Raw genomic sequence first — 18,059 nt, forward strand, 5'->3', positions numbered from 1 at the left:
ACCATACAGAAAAAAAGTTAACAATAGAAGCCCGACCCATTTTTCGTCGGAGCCCCCTCCGCTAAGTGCAGAAGACTTAACGCCGGTTACTTTTCATATGATAGCCAACTGCCAATATGCCAAGCTGCAAATTCTCCCCCACGATGGCAACGTAAGGATAAATTACGCCGGAGGCGCTGCCACCTCCGACAGGCCCTGGAATCATAAGCCCATTTCTACTATGAGTGTCCTACCCCTGATACCGCATTATCAAGGCGGTGCGAATACTATCTTTACTTATTCCCAGTCGAGAACGCCTCGGACGACCGACGACGATAAGCCACCAGTAACGTACAAGGATAAGATTAACCCCTCATCTTCTTCAAAAGTACCACTCCGATAGCAACAACTAATATCCAAATGTTGTTACCCACGAACTTTAACAATTCACCTCCTGCCTTTAAGGTCAAGGAAACAACCGAACCCAGCAGCCCTGGAATACTGGCTGCCATCTTTTTTCCCAAGTCTGTTAGGCCATTGCCTAACTTCTTCACACCAGCTCCTGTAGCTTTAAGGGCAGATATGATTACCCCTACGACGCTTGAAACGGCGACTGCAAATGCTAAAGGTACCCCATACTTCAAGAGGGCCCTTTTTACCTTTTCCTTGGTGGTAAGCCCCAACTCCTTTTCCAGGTTGTCCTTTTGCGCTTGTAATTCCGCGACTCTTTCCTGAAGGGTTTCTGATTCCCTTTGAGCTGCCTCCCTTTCCTCTTCGGGACGAGTCTGGTCGTTGATTATTTCCTGCTGCCGCTCTATTTGCCCCTCCAGGTCTTCGATGGCCTGATCTCTTTGCCGGATTTGTTCTTCCTTAGTGTTAATTTCGGCAACCAACTGCCGCCGTTCCTCTAAAGAGCCGGTTATGGTGATATGCAAGTTTTTAGCTTCTTCCTTGCTCATATCCAGGTCTTTTAGAGCAAGATCGAAGGCGTGTCGGACTTGGTCTCTTTCGTCTAAAGCCGTTTCAGCTTCTCGCCTGAATTGCAGTATGACTTCGTTCTTGCCCTTGATTTCTTTCTTTTGAGCATCGGTTAGCTGCCGTATTTGTTTTTCGTAATTTGCTTCCTTTTCCTTCAACGTTTTTTGTAGTTCCTCGGCGTGTTTTTCTAGTGCGACCCTTTCATTCAGGGCTCCCAACCTTTCTAACGCACTTCTGGTAGCTAGTTGAAAGCCTCTTAATCTTGCCACGTTAACCTTGACCGAGCCATTTTCGTCGAAAAGGAGCTGTGGTTTCGTCCAGCGGTCTTTGTCGGGATATCTCATGTCTCTGACGCTTATGAGGACTTTGTTTCCGCGTTCTGTGAGTCTTATGCCGTCAGCATCAAGGCGGGAATAACGCATCCTTAGTTCTTCCATTGCCCACTCTACGGTTTCCCGCGCGGCTGCTTCCGGCTCGCCCATGTTTTGAAGCTCTATATGCTCACGCGGAAACGTGTACTCGCGTGCTTTGGGATGTCTTAGGGAATCGTCAGGTTGTTGGGTGGGAAGCAGCGGTTCTTCATCGCCGTCGTTGATATCAGCCTGACCTTCCTCAGTGGTGGGATCGAAATCCGTTTCTTTTACTTCCATTATATATGATAAGCTCAAAGTTAAACCCCAATGTATTACCTAAGCAGGTTGGCGGACTGAAAGCAGAACGCACCTTTCACCGGGTCACCTTTACTCCCAGCAGCGCAAAACCAGGGGAGACGTTGTACGTAGGCGTGCCCCGTCTAACAGACAACTTGGTGTTGGTTCCTGGGACTTTGGCTTTAAGGTTCGATCTAGCGGTACAACCAAGTACTGCGGACAAGCGCTATGTCGTCAATAACGCAGGTAGGAACTTGGTTTCCAAGATGCGCGTAAAGTTCGCCGGGGAATCATTGTTGGATTTGAATAGGTACGACTTGTATGCCACGTACAAAGATTTGTGGTTGACGGCGTTCGACCGTGAGCAGAAAGTAGAGCAGGGAATTGGAAGCGTTATTCTTCGTAAGCTTCGCAGCGACACCGACCCGGCGCCTACGGACTCCGGTGACGCAACCGCAGTAGCAGACGCAACAAGGGTAGTAACTGCGTACGGTACCAAATACGTTATCCCTTTGGACTTTGAAGTAATTACGAACCATGGCGTGTACTACCCCAGACAGTTATCCGAGTTACAGTTTGAAGTAACCTTGGCAGACACTACGACCGTCATAGGAGGAATGGACAGCGCAATTAGCGGAGCTGTCGATCCTTATTCTATCACTAACTTAGAGCTACAGTACGAAACCGTGTACAGCGAAGAGCTGGCCCGTAGCGCTGGCATGGAATACAGTGCAGGGAAGGCATTCCTTTACGACCACGTAGTGATGTATAAGACGTTTAGCTTCCTGGATAAGACGGATGAGGTTATTAACCAAAGTATTAACCTCCCCCGAAGAAGTCTCACGGGGTTGATGTTGGTGTTTGCCAAACCCTACGAGGCTGGTAAGCGCGACTCCGAAGCCTTTCACAACCCCAACATTACTAACGTCGGTGTGAATATCAACGGCGTTCCAAACAAGGTCTACTCGCAGGGAATAAAGCCCGCAGACGTGTACAGGGAGGCAATGCGCAAGTTTGGCGACCAAATTAGCCCCGAGGAATTCTTTAATGATAAGTATGCGTTATGGATTGACATGCGCACCATTAACGACGAAGACCTACATGGTCAGGGTTTACGTCTAGTAAATACGCAGGATGGTATAACATTGGAAATCAAGCGCACCAAGAATGCCTCCGCTGGCGACGGTGACAAAATAAACTGCTACGTCTTCGTCGTGTCTGACGCGCAACTGAGCGTAGAAATGAATCAGCTAAAGAGCGTTGCCTATTGATTCGTTCGCTGCGCTCACTCATCCTTTTGATAAAAAAATATCCCTTACGTATAATATGCTTCGCGTATTCGAAAACAACGAAACCAAACTGCAATGCATAGTGCAAGGCGATAAACTATACTTCAAAGCAAAGGAAGTGGCGCTGGCGTTGGGTTACGAACGTCCAAAAGATGCAATTAAGGTGCATGTTCGTGAAAAATATAAGGTAAAGCTTAGCGAACTTAGAGTGGAGGTGAATCGCCTCCCCTCGTATTCACAGCCTAATTCCCTGTATGTAACCGAATCTGGGTTGTATCAACTAATATTTAGCTCTAAGATGCCAACGGCAGAGACATTCCAGGATTGGGTCCTCGAGGACGTTCTCCCCGCATTGAGAAAGACAGGTAAGTATGAAATAGGAAGGCGGTTCGATAGTCCTAACAAGTTAGTCTTTAAGATCGAGAATGAGTTTGACCTGCATAAGAAAGTCGTGGACTACATACGTCGGTTCCACCCTATCCTATTGCTTGCACCAGGTCTTGGAGAATTACAGGACTCGGCCTCCAAAAGAATAGTATGTTGGCAGAAAGGTTACCAGGCAGGTCAGCCTGACATCTTAGTTCTTAATGCACATAAAAAATATAATGGGTTATGCTTGGAGTTGAAGACGCCAAAGGGTAACGGCGTATTGTCCGACAAACAAAAAGCGGTATTGACGCAATATGAAATGAATGGTTATCTTGCGATGGTTTGCAATGATTACGATCTGATCTGCAGGGAAATTGACCGTTACGTCGACGGCATTCGCATACCTTGTCCTGGCTGTGTTAAGGCTTTTAAGAGGCAGGAGACGCTGCAGACCCACCAAAGAATATTTCATAGGTATAATGATAGTTGAACAAACACACTGGGTCAAACTTACAAAATAAAAAATTATGTCATGTTTGAAGATATCAACCGATTGAGGTTAATCTTGACGCATGACAATGAAGAGAGTACTTTATGGGTACCTGACTGCGTGCGGAATACACACACATAAGAAGTTATGGTAAAGTGAACGGTCGATGGAAGTTTAACATCGAACGCCGCACCGACGCTAATCCATTATGTGATTAAGCGACCAATAAATTAATGCTCCGCCTACGAATGCGCAGGTGTGAGCGACGACTTTTTTATCACCTGCAATATTCATTCCAATCTTTTCTTGACGTATGAGCTATCAATGTCATAGGCGTTGATAAGAGGAAATTCCTCACTTGCTGGGAAAACCTCTTCGCAAACGGGGCACATGATTATACCATGCTTGTCTATTGCGTAATTATACGCGATACTAGCAGCCATGAGCACAGGTAGACCTATAAGGATAGCGTTCACAATCGTTTCAGATGACATATATATTAACTAATTAAACCATTTTTGGGTGGCTTTGTCCTTTGCATTTTGTTCGGCGGCCTTCTTAAAGACGTCTATGTAATGTAAGAGGGTCCTGGCTGTGTTAAGGCTTTCAAGTCACAGGAGACGCTACAAACGCACCGAAAGATATTTCATAGGTATAATGATAGTTGAACAAACACACTGGCGTGAATTAATACAAGGCATTTCATACAAAATAAAAAATTACGTCGTCTTCGAGGACATTAACCGTTTAAGGTTGGTCCTCTTAGACGGCAGCCAAGAGTACAGTTTGTGGGCTCCTGACTGCGTACGGTACGTACTGCAAGGCGAAGAGTACACTCACATACGTAGCTATGGTAAAGTCAACGGTCGATGGAAGTTCGACGTTGAAAGAAAGGCGGAGGCTAATCCATTGTGTGATTAGTCATCCTCATGGGCTTCTAGGTATTGGTCTGCTACGTCGGACCTCATTTTTTCTGACATGAAATTGATCGATATTGTAATCAAGGCTCCTCCTGCGAACGCTGCGACGTAAGGTAACATCATATATTAGACCATTCTTTTCGTATTGCAAGGTAATGGTCTAAAGGCTTGGGACCTTCGTACAGGCAACACCAAATATGTTGACCGCTGCGTTGACAACCACATTTATCGCAGATGCCGTCCCAGTGTTCTCGGTTCTCCCATCTTACTCCTTCGTAGTCGTCAAAGCATACGAAATCTTGGTCTATTTCTTTTTTACGCAGCACTAAAGCCCGGCTGGTTTCAAGGGGGCAACATCGCTCTGCTAAATCGCCGTGGGTTTCACAGACGACTTCTTCGAGGTGGTAACGCCGGCAGCGGTATTTATGCCAGTTCTCTTCAAAGAGGGGTTCATCGCATCGGTGACAATGGTCTTTAAGGCAGACTCTATGCTCGCGGTGATATCGTAGGGCCTGTACGGTGGACAATTCCTTACCGCAGTCGCCACAAACAGTGCTGATGGTCTTTTGACAGACTTTCTTGGAAAGGTGGTATTGCAGCCGCTGCTTGCTACTAAAGGCTCTATCGCATTGCATGCACTTCATTATATATACCTCATTTTTTATTGTTAAATTGTTAAATGTCAGCAAGAGACAATTACGTAGATCTTATTTTTTATTGTTAAATTGTTAAAATACGGTAAGAGACGAATGTAGATTTCATTCTTTGTAGGAACTTAACGATGAAAGATATAGACCATTCTTTGACATCATCTGTGCAGCATTTAACAAAATAACAATAAAAAATAGACTATCCTTCAATGTCATCTGTGCAGCATTTAACAAAATAACAATAAAAAATAGACTATCCTTCAATGTCATCTGTGCAGCATTTAACAAAATAATAAAAAATGAGGTCTATGCTAATTCCTTTGGTGGAAATCAGTAAGACCTTCTTTACGACCTTTTCATCGAGCATCTTCTAAAGTCCTTTGTGCTTTAGTATCCGCAGGACACCAATGTCCAACGAAGTCTCCTTCAGAGAATACCTCATTACAGTGACGGCAGCTGCGTTTCTTACGAGGCTTTGGCGTTGGAGGGGTAGCGACTATGCAGTCAGCGGCTAATTCAGATGTAATGCAGTCCATATATATATATATATTCACAGAGGGTATCGCATGAAATCCTTAAGGGAATCCCTAGTCCAGCCTATCATCGTCCAGAGTGCAGCAAGCCTTTCTGTGCGCTTCAGACCGCACATTTCATCGTACAACTCCTGCACGCGCTCTTTTAGCCGGTCTATCTCCTCCCTTTGCATTTCTATGGTGTCTCTTTTATCTTTTGCGTCGGCGACAATCCTTCTTACTGCTTCCACTGGGTCCATCTATATATGGACCCAGATCACATACCTTGTAACGCTCTGATAGTAGGACCCACCGGCTGCGGTAAAACGCAGTTCGTGGTAGAGCAGCTATTAGGACCCTTTAGATACCGCTTTGACTACATAGTGCTATTATGCCCCACCTACGTGAACAACCGCACCTGGACTGGTATAGGCGTGAACGATGACGACTTCTTCGTAGATATTTTAGATCCTAACGAGTTATCCAACCATTTGAAGTTCTGGCACAAGCAATTCCCTAAAGATACGCAGACTTTACTCATACTGGATGACATTGCCTGTGGGGACGACGTAAAAAAGCGTACCTCCGAATTAGTGAAACTCGCTTTCAGCGGCAGACACGACAATATCAGCGTTTGGTTGCTTTCCCAGCAGCTTACCAGTGTCTCTAAACCCTTTAGGGAAAACATAGGCTCTCTCGTAGTATTTTATACACCCAGTAAGTCTGACCTGGAAACCATCTTAAGCGACTATGGGGGTGAGATATCCAAGGAACAGTTACACGAATACATGCGGCATTTAAAGACGCACCAACATTCCAAGATGATCTTCTCTTTGAGGTTTCCGTATTCCATTAACATATATGGAGATTGAGCAGCTCTTAGATGAAGTCCCCACACAGTTAGATGAAAGTAACCTTAAGGAACAACTCAACATCCTTGTGTCTTCTGGGAAGTGTAAAGAAATGATAGGTAAGGAACTTACCCATGAGCAGGTTAATAAGCTGTCAGAAGATGAAGTCAAGAAGTTCCATAAGAGGTACGAGGCCGCCCTTGCAAGTAAGACCACGGACGCCGTAGCAGACTCCGCTATCCGACTTGCCACTAAATTGCTTGGACTTGCACTGCCCATAGACGACGTGGAGCAACTGCGGAAGGACATAAGCGAGGACTATGTCATCGCCCAAGAACTTAAGATAACCTGCGGGTGGTTGTCTTTGAAGTGCGGTAAGTTAATGGCAGTCGCCTCTGCGGCACTTCACGTAGCTCAGCACGTTGACTTGAAGGAGGTACTAGGTTCCTTTGGAACATCTTGGAAGGACTTCAAGAAGGACAGAGAAGTCGAAAAGGTCTTCCAGGCGGCACTTGCTGAGGTACCTAGTCAAGTACCTGCAAGTGACTTATCAAGTACTTAGTCAAGTCATTCGCGGGAATTACCCAGGTCGCCTCAAGTACCTAGTTAAGTCATCCTTAAGTACTTAGTCAAGTCGTCTTAAGTTACTTATCAAGTCCTTCAAGTCCTTAGATATAAATGAGTGAACCAGAATCGAAGGCGGAGGAAACCCCTCAAGTAGAGGAGCGACGAATCACCAAGGCTAAATCTCCAGGTAGAGTTGCCGCGGGAAAGAAGCTCGCAGAGATGAATAAAAAGAACAAAGCCAAAAAAGAAGAAAAGGTGGAGGAAGAAGAATCCTTTATTAATCCGGGATACGTCATTGGCGCGTTAGGAGTCGCTATAGCAGCAGGCAGCCTCTACTTACAATGGTGGGCAACGAAAAAGGTAGAACCACCAACGTATCGCGCACCTGTGGAGGTTAGAAAAAGTAAGATCCCTGAAATGGAGTAGATTTATCACCCGTGGCGACCTAAATTTTCCTTCTCGCTTTGTAATATAATGTCGACCGCGTTGCTGAAAACTGTTGAAGAAGCAGCTATTATTACTTCTATTGTTGCGGGTATTGGTTGGGTAGGTAAGAAAGTGCTCAAAGAAGACTTTACTGAAGACCCAAGTAAGAGCTTCGCTAATTTTGCTAAGATGACCGCTGCCGTGGGTGGGGCTATCATGGTAAAGGATTACCTACGGAAGGAAAAGTACCTGCCTAACATATAATGGTTAGCTTAGTCGCAGGTGGAGTTATTACAGCTTTAGCATTTACAGGGGCTAATTATGGTGGTAGATATCTGGATAAATTAGTTAGCGGTGATAAAAACGCAGAATCTAACGCTGAGAGGAAGAGGCACGACTTAGCGCTGGAGAAATATCAGCGAGACGTTGCAGCTTGGAATGAAAAAAGACAAGCCTACAGGGATTGGTTGGACAAGAACTACCAAGATAAGATACAGGCGGATAAGAACTTTGAAAATACAGACTACGCCTTTAAACTCTATGCACAGGTGCACCCCGACTTTAGAATGAGAAAGCCCCAGTTTAAGAATTACTACCAGCCTTCTAAGAAACAAAAAGACAATGAGCTGGTATTTGTAGGAGTCGCAGGGCTGGCAGGAGGCGTGGCCTTGGCGTATTTTGCTTGACGCAAAGCATGAGCGTCTAATATATAATGATCGTCTTTTTGGAAAGCGACAAGAATAACTTTACCACTTATCTGAATCCCCCTATCAAAGCCTATAAGGTTCAGCTGGTTAGTTGCTCTTTGTACAATTCTTGGTATAATTTAGTCAATGGTATGGTCACCGTGTATAAGGGGTCTAACAATTACCAAGGCGTAATGCTACCCGATGGACATTACACACCAATCACCCTTGCTAAGGAGCTCGCCAAGCGCGGTTATACTCTCACCACAGGATTACCACATGAAATGACCTTCAAACATAATCTTCCTAACAATTTCTCGGTAACCCTAGGAAAATACGATGCATTAGGATCTTTACTAGGTGTCTCAGGCAAGAAAATTACCAACACAGCCATACCTGTGAAATGGAAAGTCGCATCCTCTTATGAAGTCTATTGCGATTTGGTTCATAGTTACAACAATGGAAAAAAGTCTTCTCTTATGTCCAAGTTTCTGCCCAAAGGTAATCCATTTGACCTGGTAGAATACACTCCCATTTCTTTAAGCTATGATTTATCTAATTTGGTAGAAAGCATAAACATCACCATTAAGGTGGACGGAGAGACGGTGGATTTTAACGGACGTAAGATCAATCTTGTCCTATCCTTCGCTTGAATCAAATTTATATAATGGGCCGCGTAGAGGACAAACTCAAAAGGATTTACTATGGACCGGAAGGCTATTGGAGAGGAGCGTCAGCTATCAAGAAACTCGCAACCGCGGCCAGGGTATCAGAAAAAACAGCTAAGAACTGGTTAAAAAAACAAACCCTCTGGCAGGTTTATCTTCCCGTGCCTAAGTACATTCCCAGGTCCAGCTTCACCGTAAATACCCCCAATGAAGTTCATCAGGCGGATTTGCTTTTCTTACCGCACGACAAGGTGCGAAGAAAGACCTATAGGTACGCTTTGACCGTAGTCGATATCGCAAGCAGATATAAGGACGCCGAACCCATAACCAGCAAGGATTCTGGGGAAGTCGCAGAAGCCCTAGATAGGATTTATAAGCGCGTTTTGAAATGGCCTAAGCTACTGCAAGTGGATGCGGGGACAGAGTTCATGGGCGTGGTTACTAAGACCCTGAAAGACCACAGCACTAAAATTAGGAGAGCCGAAGCTGAGTACCACAGGGGTCAGAGCATCGTCGAAAGATTCAATAAAACCCTGGCCGAGCGTCTCTTTGGGTACCAGTATTGGAAAGAGCTGGAAGATCCCTCCAAACGCAACAGGGAATGGACCCAGAGGCTCCCCCAGGTCGTCGCGGCCTTGAACAACGAGGCGGCCAGGGCTACGGGAATAAAACCCAAGGATGCCATAAAAAAGAAACACGTGGAACACAAGTCCTTCATCAGAAGTTCGAGGGCGGTCTTCCCCCAGGAAAAAAGATTAGGCGATGTCACGGTTCGATATCTCTATGAGCCGGGTGAATTAGAAGGAGGATCCAAAAGAGCTACGGATCCTAATTGGTTTTTGGAAACTTACCAGATCCGAAGCGTAATAGCTAAGAAGGGTCAGCCCATCTTGTATCATCTTCACGATGGTCCCACGCGTGGGTTCGTCAAAGAAGAACTGCTTATCGTGTAATGTCCGAATGCTATCGTATGCACTCCGTCATCACACATCCATCGCTTACCGTCAAATGCAGACAGTGACACCTTCTCCTGCGTGACGTTATGTATCTGATGACCATAGCTGCGCAGGCTGTTCATCTTATGCCGCTGTTCCTTGCGTGTTCGTAATACGTTGAGGTAGGACTCGTGCGTAATGTCCTTCTTAACCACGTACTTTTTTACGCCTTTAGCTTTCTTTTCTACACCGTCCAGCTTTAGCACGCTGTACATCTTGGGTTTCAGGCCCACGTACTCTACTATGGGTTTTCCTAACATTTCGTCTTTCATCTTCCCAATTACCTTCTTATTCTTCGCAGAGTAAAGGAAGTGCTCCTTCGGGTAACCGCTGGTGTCGTACTCGTCTATGTCGGGGAGGCAGTCTTTATATACGTCTTCCGTCTGTACTTCGAGAATTAAGGAATCGGTGTCTGTATACAAAAGGTGGCAATTATCACCATATTTAGGTTTTAACTTGTCGTAATAGAACTCATACATGAGAAGCTTCGAGAGATCTAACACCGCAAACCCCGTGTATACAGGTTTATTCAAGAATAGGTTTGCTTTTTTCATGTGGATCACGTAGAAGTTCAGCATCTCCACGTATCTGACGAATCCAGGTTGCGATACGTATGCTTCTGCTTCCTCTCTGGTGCTAGCTATTTTTATGCTTACGCGTTTACGGATGTTTTCCATGGTCTTACCAAAGACGCTGTTATTCATCAGCTTGAATAAGTTCTTTTCGAAGTCATTCTTAGCTGCGGTACGTTTTTGCGTATTAAAGTCTATGTATGGTTGCATCCATGGCTCTTGCGTGAACTTCAATACGCGGTGGATCTTTTTCACTCGTAAACCTTGGCACACATAAAACTGTAGGTTGCGGTAGTGTACCACGTATTTTTCCTTATCCATCAGGTTCATCGTTAGCTTCCTGTATGGCTTGTATCCAGGACACATTTGCTTTTGCAGTGGACTTAGTTGCTCGAATGGAATTTCTATCGCTTCTGGAGCTAGTGGAAATTCATTGTGTGCGTCGTGTAAGTCCTCTGGGTATTCCAGATCCACTTCTAACACGTAACCTTTCTCCTCATCCTTTCCAACCTGCATGTAGAAGTCTATGGACTTTACTGGATCCCATTCGAAGTCTCTCACGGGTAGGTATTGCGACATTGCCCAGCCATAAAGGTTATTCGCGTCCAGGTAATAGATGTATGTGGTTGGTTTCTCTGGGTCGTGTTCTACTAGGGGGTTGTTTGCGCGGGCGTAACGTCGGCTGGGTCCGCATACACCACCGCGGATACCATCTTCCATAAACCGATACATGTCGTACTCCGTCAGGAGATCTAACTGCGCGTTCGTCTTCTTCAGAAGTGCACTCCAGCTAAGACCAGGAGCAGTGTAGAAGTTAGCGGGATCCAACCCATAATATTCCATCGACATTTTCCTGAAGCTTTGGAATACATCAGCTAGCAGTACCACGTCTGAACGTAGGTAGATGTCGTGGTAGTCCCCCATGTTACTACAGGAGTACTTCTTCCATACGTTTAAGGCATGCTGGTATTCTTCGTCTTTTATACCAGACTCATTTAGGGTGCTGTAGAAGCGGTCTTTTGGTGGTAAAGGCTCCTCGAATCTCTCCCAGGAGTCCATGTATTCATATGGGTAGACTCCTTTCCTTTCTGCACCGTATTGACTCGATATTGGGAAGTCGGCGTTGTACCTTACGAGGTTCGCTAAGGAATCTGCCATAAATTGCTGCGAATCCAGAAACTTAAGTTTACCTACAGTCACAGACATGTATCGCTCTTTGTTGTTGGGTATGCATTTAACGTCAGATCCGTCTGTTCCTTGCAGCAGCAAATGGGAATCGTAACCTCGAAGGTTGTGAAAGAACACTGGTATTTCCATTTCCGGGTCTACTTTAAAGTTCATACTGCATTTCCAGTGGGTGGCACCTCTGTACTTACCGGTAATGTAACAGTGGTCTTTAACCTTATCCACATAGAAATCCTCAACGAATTCTTTATGACAGTGGATGCAGTGCGTGGAGGGCTTTCCAGGTTTCTCACCTTTCTTAGCATACCTCCCACATTTGTAGTGAGCTTCACCTAAATACTTCCCTTCTTCATCCCATGCTTTCTTCGCTTGTCTTCCAAACTGAAGAAGTGTATGTTGGCAGATGTAACAACTCTTCGCCTTTTTAAATGCATTCTGATTCTCGCTGGTAAACTCCTTACTATTAGGACGCCTTAATTCCTTTCTTATCTTTTCCTCTTCTTCTCGCAGTGCTACTAGGAACTCATTAGACGCATTCTTACCTCTGTAAATCACAGGTGGGTTGGCTTTGCCGTCTGATCTGACAACTATGTATCCAAAGGAGCAGATCTCATGTAATCCAACCTTATTAGTAGCGCCACTTTTATACTCTTCTTTCGTTATCAGTGCTTCAAAGTCGGCATAAATGACGAAAGGCACCTGCATCTGCCTTTGATGGTCCGAGTATGTTAAGTTCTTATCTGAAGGCATCTGTATTCGTTGGGCTACTTCCTCGACTCCACGACAGATCTCATCGTGCTTCTTTAAGGCACTTATGGATGTAAAGGATAATAAACAGCAGTCGCAGAAGTACTTTTTACCCTTGTGTTTGGTATGTCTGTAAAATAGTCTGCTAACGTGTTTAACCCACGAGTAGTGCCCACCATGGTAGAAGAGGTGTATTCGCTCTCCTTTACTCTTCGATAATACTAGCGGTACAATCGTCTGCTCTCTAACCCCATAAACGTTAATGGCTACGTCGTTTTCCTGCTCAAATATCGGTATGTCTATCAGCTGCATTGGGAACTCCACGCCGTCCCACTCCAAATCGTCTGTTGGGTACTTACTTGGTCTACACGGATCCTTATCTACTGGATACAGTGCGGATCGTATTGCCCACATAAAACAGCGGTTGTCGTCATTCTTTACGTTGACTATGGCTTTCTTCCTTTCTACCCACGTTGGTAGGGGGACGTAGCTTCCTCCTCGTATTGGTACGTACCTTGCCATGCTAACTTCTATACCTTCTACCTCCTCCACTGTCCAACCTGATCCTTCTTTCGTGTAGTTAGACAGCGACTCCATTATTACTTCTAAGGCTTCGCTGAGTGACCTATCCAGATTCGTGGACTCTAATATGACCAGTGACTTTGATCGCAGCATTGCTGTCGTCGTTGCCTCATCTTTTGATAAACTTACTTCTACCATTATACTCGCTTTCAGGGCTCCTAATTCCTCTATACCTTTTCGAAGCGTTCTCTTGACCTTCCTTTCTGACTGACGCCAAAACTGTCTAACGTCAATCTCACCGTTACCGGGTATTGACACCGTTTCGAAATTGCTTTGGGATTCCATCTATATGATAGGAGATATCTTATACCTAATTCCAGACCCTTTTCAGATCGTCGTAGTCATACTCACAATCCTGACAATGCCAAAACAATTTAACCTTAGTCTCAAACTTCTTACCACATCCACAATCATAGCTGCTCATACACTTCGTCTTCATCTTTAAATGCTTCTTCAAGTCCACTTCTTTCTTAAAAGTTCTCTTACAATCTTCGCACTCCATATATAGACTAACATATTTTACATAAACTCGGGATGCGGGTAATCGCGGTACGAATCGAGGGGGGTACTTTAGACGGGTAATCCTCCGGTGGTCGTTGCGCTGGAACCCCCATCCCCTATACTACTGTATTCATATAATAGGATAATAAAGTTAAGAGATATATCGTCGACTCCTAATATTATATTCTTTTTATTTGAAGTAGGTAATGAAATCCCATGGTTTCGAACCAAGTTCGAATACCGAAGTAATAATTCTTTGCTTCAATGCATTCTACAAAAAATAAAATAAAATCTATTAATGTTTCTGGACTTTCGTGACAGAGAGAACTAGAGGAGTGCTCACTTATTTAAAACGATGTAGATCACGATTCAAATAAAGAATATTTTTGAGTATCTTATATTTAAACATTCTGAGATAAGAGTCAATTGTGGTTGTATATATTCTGCTATAATTTTTCCCCCAGTTAAGTTGTTCATCTGTATGTTAGCAATTCTTTTTTCTATGTTTATTTGGGATGTAGGAGTTTTAAATTTTGCTTGGACAATGTAGTCATATATTTGTTTTGTTGTGATTTTCTCAATTTCCACTAATCTTTGACCGAAAAACCGATTGCAATCCTTATTATTCGAATTTGTTCTCTTTCAGTCCTACGAAACTATGAAGAAAACGGTGAAAATGTGATTTTTAGCAAAACTCTCATATTTGAGGTTTACAACGACAATTATTAAAAAAAACATTTATTCAATGAGTTTTAAAGATTTGATGCTGATTTTTCGTAAGGCTGATCTGCAATACTTGGAAATAGATATGTGAAAACGTCAAGGCAATCCCAGAGGCAATCCATTCAATAGTAATGTTTCTGCAGCGCGATGTTTCATATGCTTCAAATTTCGGATCGAATTTTCAAGCGGCGTCATAACTTTTGAAATTTTGACTTTCTTTCTAACACAACTATTTTCGCTAACGGCTGCTTGTTGATTATTTACGCTTGACTTCCGTGTTATTTCTTGTCGTGTGCTGTTAGCTAGTTGTGGGCGTACTTATTTTTATTTGACTGCCTTAAAATTCGTCAATGCATATGAAATTAAAGGAGAATATTTGTAAAAGATACATCTTTTAGTGACTTTAAGAAAAAAATCGTTGGACGATTTTTTGAATGCCGCTTTCATCGATATCTTCTATCGCTTTTGACAACAAATTGGGTCATTTAACTTCATATCAAAAAATCCATAACGTTAGAAAGAAAGTCACAATTTGTTTCATACTCAATAAGGACAGTGTCGATATCCGTACCTATATTCTAGCTACTAAAAATATTGAATCCACTAAATTAAAGTCCCGATTTTGAGGGTATAAAGTTGACGCGCGGGAAATAATAGTAAAACCATGAAAATATTCATCGCGTAATATTTGGAAAACGCTCTCATACATTTTTTTCAAATTGCAATATGTTGGGGGTGCCTTTATGGCGCGCGGAATGGTTCAAAATTGTCATTTCGATGTAATTGAATATTTGTTTGTCAATTGCGTTACTTCGCTTGAATGTGTACACTTATCAGTGCATTGCATTACACAAGCACGTTCTATATGTTTTTTTTTTTTGGTCAATCAAATAATGCTTATAAAAATAGTCAATTGCGTAAATTCAGTCGATTTACAATAGCTCTGTCAATCACCAAAACTCGGTCAATTACAAAAACTCGGTCAATTACAAAAACTCGGTCAATCACCAAAACTCGGTCAATCACAAAAAAAACTCGGTCAATTACAAAAACTCGGTCAATTACAAATATCTTATTAAGTATATGGAAGGTTTCAGTTATGTCAAAAGTTTTTATATTTAAAGATGTAATTTAAACCTAGAATCGTCATGATTATGACTTGCAAAAAAATTTAGTAATCACTTATTAGCTCCGATCAAAAAGCCATCAAAAGTGTATAATTTATAGTCATCTTATGTAATCATTTTGCATTAAGCTTGAAAGAGAATAAATTTAAGAAAAAACGTAGAGAATATATGTTGCACAAATTGTTTGAGGTTGATTCAAGAACGTTGTTTCATTGAAAGTATATATATCATTTTCTAAGTTAAAGCCTGAAATGCCAGCATCGTTGAAAGCTCCCCATGCGATTATGAGCAGTTCAGCTCAGTCTACCTTCTCGTAAAACTTGCGAAGATAATTAATAGTTGAGTCATAAACTATGGTTAAGTTGCAAAATCTTGTGTAGTATAGGCAGATGCGGGATATTAGAATGTATTATTCATGCTTGATACATATATCCCCGGTCTGTATAAAGCTAAATGCCTCCGTTCTCGCTAACTAACTCTTACTATTACTTGGCCGGCCTTGTATTTAGTGACTAACAGTCAAACTAAGACCAAAAAAACAATGGAATATGGCTACTATTGATGTTACGCGTGATGATTGACAAAAAAAGACATATTTTGTGCTTACCTGTGTTACGTAATCGAAAATTTTTTGCTGAATCGACAGTTTTTCTGCTGAATCGACAGAGTTTTACGCGTGATGATTGACAAAAGACATATGACACGTGCTTATTGTTAATAATAATAATAATAATAATATTTATTTATAAAGCGCAAATACAAATCTGTTCTAAGCGCTAGTAAACAAACGACAAAGACAACGACAAAATAAAATTATTTACAAAGAATATGCTAATTTGAAGAGATAAGTTTTAAGTTCAGTTTTGAATGAGGCTAGACTTGATGCATTTCGGAGAGATATTGGAAGTGAGTTCCAGAGTTCAGGAGCAGCCACAGAGAAGGAGCGATGACCATAAGATTTAAGATTATAAGAATGTGCTGATAGAAGAACCTGTGATGCAGAACGAAGATTACGGTTCGGTTTATACACTGAAATGAGTTCCCGGATATAGATAGGAGATTGGCCATGAAGAGCTTTAAAAGTAAGTAATAGGATTTTATATTTGATTCTAGATTCAATTGGTAGCCAATGCAGATTAACGAGGATAGGTGTAATGTGGTCATGTTTATGGGAAAGAGTGATTATTCTGGCAGCAGCATTCTGTACAGATTGTAGTTTATCTAAGAGTTTGTTTGGTAAGCCAAAGAGCAGAGAGTTACAGTTGTCGAGTTTGGAGGATATGAACGCGTGGACGAGAGTTTCAGTTGTTTTCAAAGAGATGTATTTTCTTATTTTAGCAATGTTTCTGAGATGATAAAAAGAAGACTTGCAAATATTATTCACATGACGAACCAAAGTAAGATGCGTATCAAATATGACACCAATGTTCCGAGCATGCATTGAGGGCATTATCACATCAGAACCAAATTGAAGAGAAGGAAGAGTTAACTGTGGGCTGTGCTTTGAAGAAAATAACAGGAATTCAGTTTTGCCTTTATTTAGTTTCAATTTATTTGTAGTCATCCAAGCATCAATATCAGATAGACAGTTTTCAATCAGATTCATGGAATCATTAAGGGACAAATCATCATTACAGGAGAAAGGAATATATAATTGAGTGTCATCAGCATAAAGGTGGAAAGACATTCTGTGTATTCGGAGGATATCAGCTACTGGAGAAGTATAAAGGAGATACAACAAAGGACCAAGTACAGAACCTTGAGGTACGCCACAATCAAGTTGAAGGGCTTCAGAAGAAAAATCATCAATGGAAACAAATTGAAAGCGATCAGTGAGGTAGGACTTAAACCATTGAAGAGCTATGCCAGAAATGCCAAATTTTGTATGGAGACGATCTAGAAGAATTTGATGATCAACTGTGTCAAATGCAGCAGATAGGTCCAAGAGTAGCATGGCAACACAAGAACGATTGTCAATGGAGTGGAGGATATCATTTTGTACTCGAAGAAGAGCAGTTTCACAGCTATGAAATGTTTTGTATGCAGACTGCAATGGTTCATGGAGATTGTTCAGAGACAGATAATCATTTAGCTGAAGAGAAACGACTTTTCCAATAATCTTGGAGATATTCTTTAAATTAGAGATAGGGCGATAATTTCCAAAAATTTCATGATCAAGAGATGGTTTTTTCAGTAACGGTTTTAAAACAGCAACTTTAAGAGAAGATGGAACAACACCAGTTTGAAGTGACAGGTTAACGATTTCACATATAGTAGGCAGTAATGCGCCAAAATGTCCAAGTAGGAGACTTGCAGGAAGAGGATCAAGACTACAGGATTTAGATGACATCTTTTTCGCAATGGCTGATAATTCATCAATAGAGATAGGCGAAAATGAATCAATTTTACAATCCAGTTTAGGTGAATCCAGATAAGAGAAATCATTTGAAAGATGTGACGTAGGAACGAAGCCATTTCTGATGTTAACGATTTTGTTTTTAAAGAAGTAAACAAAATTGTTAGCTAGATCTGTGGATGAAGTTGAGGTTGGTAGTTTTTCCTCAGGTATACGGTGTAGCAATCGATCAATAG

The 18,059-nt window shown here is 42.4% G+C and overlaps 1 long non-coding RNA gene across 2 annotated transcripts in view; it reads left to right on the forward strand.

Annotated features, from left to right (window-relative positions):
* The window catches only part of LOC148912337 (uncharacterized), a 43,974-nt gene that overhangs the window by 15,203 nt on the left and 10,712 nt on the right, over window positions 1–18,059 (forward strand). The window contains exon 2 of one of the 2 annotated variants that reach the window (XR_016119289.1): window positions 14,264–14,395. The exons of the other annotated variant lie outside the window; for it this stretch is intronic. This is a non-coding gene — a long non-coding RNA (uncharacterized LOC148912337). Of the gene's footprint in view, window positions 1–14,263; window positions 14,396–18,059 lie in introns of those variants that run through there. 2 annotated transcript variants of the gene reach the window in all.

This window comes from Actinia tenebrosa, unplaced genomic scaffold (assembly GCF_029948245.1).
Source record: "Actinia tenebrosa isolate PJP-AT-01 unplaced genomic scaffold, QUT_ActTen_1.0 PGA_scaffold11__36_contigs__length_13525064, whole genome shotgun sequence".
In the NCBI taxonomy this organism is placed as follows: domain Eukaryota; kingdom Metazoa; phylum Cnidaria; class Anthozoa; order Actiniaria; family Actiniidae; genus Actinia; species Actinia tenebrosa.